The sequence below is a fragment of the Cynara cardunculus genome (genome assembly GCF_001531365.2).
Source record: "Cynara cardunculus var. scolymus isolate 2C chromosome LG 10, CcrdV1, whole genome shotgun sequence".
NCBI lineage: Eukaryota > Viridiplantae > Streptophyta > Magnoliopsida > Asterales > Asteraceae > Cynara > Cynara cardunculus.
Window position 1 is genome coordinate 19,771,659 of NC_037537.1, and position 6,937 is coordinate 19,778,595.

Here is a 6,937-nt window from a genome sequence, read left to right on the forward strand (position 1 = left end):
ATCACCGGAGGACGGTGGCCGGAGGTCGGAGAATGGTGGCCGGAGAGAGAAGAGAAGAGAGAGGAGAATTTTAAAATACCAAAAATATCTTTGCATTAAGATTTTAATTTAAAATTACCAAATTTATAAATTTCTTAATTTATCTATTGATTTGTGGTTAATATTGGTTCTCACAGTTACCACAAACAACTCAGTTTTTCCTTGAATAGGCCCCTATATATATATATAACAAAGTAGTTGTTAGCTGATAAATTAGATAATTAACTAATCGTGTTAGCAAACACTAACGAATAAGGGGCTGTTTGGATGCCTCTTAATGATGACATTAAGAGGAGACCTCTTAATCGGTCAGAGGAGAAACGTGTTTGGCAAAAAAAAAAGCCCTCTTAATGGTTACACAAGCCTCTTAACCATTTTGAGGGTAGGAGTTCACTAAACGATTCAGAGTACCATTTCTTCCCTCTTTACCCTTCCACACCCTAGCCGCTCCCATCGTCTCCCCAACTCGGTTATCGCCTCCATCTTCTCCGGTCGGTCGCCTCCATCTTCTCCGGTGAGTCGCCTCCATCTTCTCCGGTCGGTCGCGCCTTCCTCAGCAAGCTCGTTCGTCGGCCGCGCCTTCCTCAGCAAGCTCGGTCGTCGGCCGCGCCTTCCTCAGCAAGCTCGGTCGCGATTTCCTCCTTCGTCGGTCTCGTTCTATCAGGTTTCTCTCGCTTCTACTAGATTTTCTGTTTAAAGATTGCTATCACTTGTTATTTTCTGTTTAAATATTGCTATCACTTGCTATTCTACTAGATCTTCTACTAGATTTTATGTTTAAAACTTTGCTATTTAGATGGGGTTTTTTGAAGATTGCTATCACTTGCTATTTAGATCTTGCTATTTAGATGAGGTTTTCTTTGAAGATTGTTATCACTTGTTGTTTAGATCTTGCTATTTAGATGGGGTTTTCTTTGAAGATTGCTATTGCCCTTTCGATTTTCTGTTTACAATGTGTGGGGTAAACAAACCACTGCTTTAGAAGTTTTCCGTTTACAATGTGTGGGGTAAACAAGCCACTAATATGAAATCTTGTTTCGAACTAATAATGTTACGTTTGTTTGGATTAATATGAAATATGTAGTTATTTTTGTAAAATTATTGTTTTATTCAGATATCAGCCAAACAGCTTTATTTCATTCAGTACTAAATCATTCAGAGGGTTAAAATGGTAATTTCACTGTCATTCAGAGAACAGTTACCAAACATCATTATTTCATTCAACACTTAACCATTCTGACCCTCTTAACCATTCTAACCTCTTAACTATTCTTCCCTAAATCATTCAGTAACTCCCAAACAGCCCCTAAGCTGGTATATATAGTGGTATGCATAAATTATACTATATGTAAAAAATCATGACCTTCGTGACAATATCATCTAGAACCTCCTTTATCGGCGTCATATCTAGATCGCCAACGCCTCTCTATTGTCAACGCCATCATCATCCAGAAAATTCTTTTCTCCATGTGGGTTCTCCCTGCGTAATCGATACCTTTGTCCCTGTGGTTTGTCCTCGCGTAATCGACCATCATTTCCGGCATAATCGGCCACCAATATCTCCTATTCCACCCCTCTGTCTCCAGCATCACCGTCGTCAACCTTGTTGGCGCCCCTTTGTCTCTCTCTCTCTCTCTCTCTCTCTATCTCCCCTCTCACAGATCTGGTTCCATTCCACTTTCATTTTCCAACTTCTTCTTATGGCTGAACAGATTGAGCAAACCCATGTTGAGAAATCCCGAAATGAAGATGATGATGTTTTGAAACTCTATTGTTGTTAAATCTTGATTGTTGAAGTTTTTGGATTTATGTTTGTTTATCAGAATTTGTAATGGCGGCGATGGTGGCGAAGTTTATTCGTCGTTGGGGTTAAATGGATGGTACGGTCAATGGCGGTGGATGGTGGTAAGGTTAAAAAAAGGAAATAAAAGATAAATAATATTATAAATATAAAATATAATTTTTTTTGTTTTTTAATAGAAAAATTAGAAAATGGATAGAAAAAACCAAAATGCCCCTCATTTAGTTGGACTTAAAAGAAAAAATAAAAGGCCATTAGGAGGAGGGACGAAAACCGTTGCGAGGTATCAAACATGAGGGACAAATCTGTTAAAATAAAATTGAGGGACAAAAACATTGAAATCGATAAACGTTACATTAACATATGTTAATGTTTTATGTTAACTTCGATTGAATGATGGACTATATTGTCTTTTACATTAAAAAACTATGTTTATTTTTTTTAGTAACGAACCCTACCCTGTACCCATATATCCATATGTCCCTTGTCCTTGACAAAGAGTATCATCGGTGTGACGTCCATCTCCGATGACCACCAAAAAATTAACATCTATGCCCCTTTATCATGTTCGGCAAAACCCTACATCTCTCATCCAAATCTATAATTTGGTTTATACTTTCAGATTTAGTGGCCATTTATCAAACACTTACCCAGTAAGTGCTTACTGGTAAAATTTACACTATTATTTACTTACCGGGTAAGATTTTAGTCTACCAAAATGGTATTGTATGTAACAATTTACCCGGTAAGTGCTTATCGTGGTAAGGGTCGTCGCCCTCACTTACCAGGTAAAACTCTTGGTCTTTGTCTCGTTCTTACCGGGTAAGATTCTTGGTACTTACCATATTTATTCGGTAAAGTAATGTGACTTGATGTTCACTTACCTAAGTAAGCGTTTGATAAACTACCCCTTACTAATCTCAACATACGCCACTGAATCACCATATCTTCTTTCTGAGTTTGCTTGGATCTTTGTTCTCATAAAAGAAGTTGCAAGTGGGTGAGAGGAAGAAAAAGACTGGCGTGAGGGTACAAGTTGGGGTTTTTTTTTACTTTTTATTTTTTTATTTTATATTATTTATACTGTATTATAAAGTATTTGATAAAAAATTTTAAAGATCATATTTTATATATAAAAAACTGTTTATTGATGCATATTATTTAAAATTCAAGATTACAAGTAAATTATGTATACTACAGCTTATTAAGCTTTATATTTGAATTCGTGTAACTAACTATATATAAATATATTCAAATACAGGATAAAATTCTCATTTTAAATATAAATTTGAAATATAATTAAGATAATTATTTGAGTCCCAACAGAATATGTAGTTATTATCTTTATAAAAATTATATTATTAAACAAAAAACAAATTACTTCGTCATTAAACCTAAATTAAATTATAAAAAATTAATTTACAGAAATTACAAAAAAAAATGATAACTTTTATATTTTAATAAATTTTATGATATCTTCAAATTTATATTTTGAAAAAGAAACAGTATTATTTGCTTAAAATCATATAAATTCATATTATAATATCGGCAGAGACCAAAAAGGCAAAACAAAACATTAAAATCGAAATATATCTCGTTGTTTTGCACGAGTATCTTTCTAGTAGCAAAAATACGATTTTTAATAATATTACTGTAGTTTATATTGTGTTATCATTTTCGTTCAAAAACCTAAGAAACTATAGTGTTAAAATAATTCTTAGTAATCAATGTCATTAATAAGGAGCTAGAAATTGACAAATCAATGTCACAACGGTTTGAGGTGCGCCATGGCGTGCTTTTTCACACAACTTTTTTTTTTTTTTTTTTTTTTTTTCATTTTTTAAATGTTTTTTAGCTTTAATTTTTTTAAAAATTTCGTGTTCATCACTTTTAACTTTAAGTTTCAGATTTTCATAGAATTATCTAATAACCTCACTCGCCGAGTCATGGATTCACAGACACGTTTGACGAACTCACGATTAAACAGAGCTATAAAACCCTTTCAAAATCCATTTTGGATCTTTAATCACAAACTATTTGAGTAGTCGCATATAGGGGTGCTCATGGGTTGGATTGATCGGGTTGAAAACATTTGAACAACCCAATCCAATGCTTGCGGTTTAAAAAATCTTAACCCAACCCAACCCAACCCAATGATTGCGGTTTGAAAAATCTTAACCCAACTCAACCCAACCCGTACAGGTTGGTCGAGTTGGTCGGATCGATACTTTGATACATTAAAATATTCTTCTAATATTGAATATGTTTTTTTCACTACTCGTAATATCTTTTTCATCATCAACCATTTGATACAACTCATCCATATTTCTTATGTATATCGGATTCAGTTTATTTTCTTAATTTACATATATATGTTCACAGTTACTGAACATATATACGAATGAGTTATATAGAGATGTGAATAAATTGAAAATATGTCTATATGAAAAGCATACATGATAGTATAATTGTCTAATGTATATATTAATAAAAATTCAACAATCATATTAAATTCAAGAAATAAAAGGATATCGGATTCATCGGATTGGGTTTGGGTTCAAATAATTGTAATCCAATATCAACCTAATAACTACGGTTTGACAATTTTATAACTCGATTAGACATCTGGTTGCTTTAAGTTGGGTTATTTCGCGTTGGGTTGGGTTGGGTTGGTCGGGTTTTTAGCACCCCTAGTCGCATATATCATTTGGTTTTTGGTTGGTAAGCCATGTTTTATACTTCCCCCCCTAAAATCTTCCCATTTGGTTTACTTATATTGAAAATGACGTTTTTGCCATTTTGATAATGAAAAATATCGTTGACAGAAAATAAAAACTTGTCGAGTTCAGTATTATGTGAATGTTAGTGTTCAACTTTTTAAAAGTAGTTACATACATTTATTTATGGACCGATAACTTAAGTAATATAATACTGTTTTATAATTTTTTCTAAATTTTTTGTTAATATTTACATAATTATATTTAAGAGGATCATCCTGATCAGAATTATTGGCACCGGGCTTGTATATATACATACAAATTTGCAATTGAGTCACACCTTGGAAAACATGGTGTCCTTATCGTGCCATGTAAGACTTGAGATTTGACCTTACAGCTATGCCACACGATACACCATTTAAAACATCAAACAATGACACGTATTTATTTTCACATAGTGTTAAAAACCCATTTTTAGTGCATAATTGTTACAAACATGAACTACACCACTTCAAGAGCCCATTAGCCCATTAGTGAGCTTAAGGCTTACATGTAAACTTTGGGCCGATTACTTGATACGCATTGGACCCAATTGTTTGATGGGCTGGGCTTAGTCCATAACATAAGCCCAAAATTTGTGAGAAGTCTTTCTAATATCATGAAAAAGTTCTTTCGAGTTCTCTTTTCGGAAGAACAAATGGTTCCCATACTAAAGTCAACAAATGGGCCGTTTACCTAAATGCTTATCCAGTAAGTGCTTAATATTATGAGTCAACACTATAATTTATTTTATTGGGTAAGATTGTAGTACATCAAAAAGTATTCGATGCAACAATTTACATGGTAAGCGCTTACCCGGGTAAGAGTCGTCACCCTCACTTACCGGGTAAGACTCTCAATCCTTATAATCGCTCTTACCGGGTAAGATTCTTGGCCCTTGCCATGTTCATCCGGTGAGGAAAATTACCTGATAAGTACTTACCGGGTAAGCGTTTAGTAAACGGCCCAAAACGTCCCTTCGATCACATTCTTGTGAACCCGATTTGGTCAAGAGAGATGAACCCGCACCAGATGTTATAACAATCAGATCAAGGTTTTATCGTTATGCAATTTTTTGTTCATCTAAAGAAACCATTTGCGAGATTCTATTTGTTTTGTACATGCTAATAGAACTTATCTGTATAATAAGAATATTTAACCAAACAAACCCAATATATCCCAGTCGAAAGTGAGGTATGATGTATGCAGATCTAACCTCTACAACAAACAACAGAATGATTGTTTTTGTGAAAATTTGTGTAATGAGAATGCTTGCTAAAAAATCAGACTAACAAACACCATTTTGGAGTTTTATCAAACATCACTTTTCGGTATCATAACAGAACATCCACCTGACTACTTACCTATCTTTTATTCTATATGAGCGGTCCACTAATTCTTTTATTTTTTATTCGTGGTTATCATTTCATTTAAGAAAAGCACCGAAAATTAGTAATATAAAAATTAAGAACCAGAAAATTTATAAAACCTAAATGTTTCTAGAAGGTAGAACCATACAAAGTCTTAAGACATACCGATCATGAGTCACTGTCACGTCCATTTATTTAAACAAATACATGTTATACAAAACACACACACATACATAGTGTGTGTGTATGTATATATATATATATATATAGAGAGAGAGAGAGAGAGAGAGAGAGAGAGATGAGCGATTAAGTGCAAACCACTCAATTTGTACAAATCGTGCAAACCACTCTCATCCGTCGATTTCATTGTTTAATCCTATGAAATTTTTTCATGAAATTTGTTAAATTTTGTGAAATTGTTTCATATAATACTTTTTTAATGAAGTTGTTTCATATATGGATATGAAATTGTTTCATATAATACTTAATAAAATTTTAATGAAACTGTTTCATGTATTTCTCTAAAATTAAAATAATGAAGACGATAATATTCATTATTAACACTCTTTACAATAAAAATGATTAATCAACCTCTCATAATTACAAAAAAAATAAAAATAATAAAAAATTATGATTAGTTGAATGTATTTTGCACGGTTTGTATAAATTGGATGGTCTGCATTTGATCGCTCATATATATATATATATATATATATATATATATATATATATATATATATATTACAAAAAGGTGAACAAACATGGGTTAAAGGGGAGATATAAGGGTAGAAAACATGGTTGTATTTATAAATGAAAGAATGGAATAATGAAAATGAAAGAATGGAATAATGAAAATGAAAAAGAAGTCAAAGGAAGGAAGAGAAGAAAACAAAAAAGAAATAGAAAACAAAAAGTTGTGGTTGGTGGTGGGTCAACAACCTACCTACCTACCACCTACCCACATTCTCTCT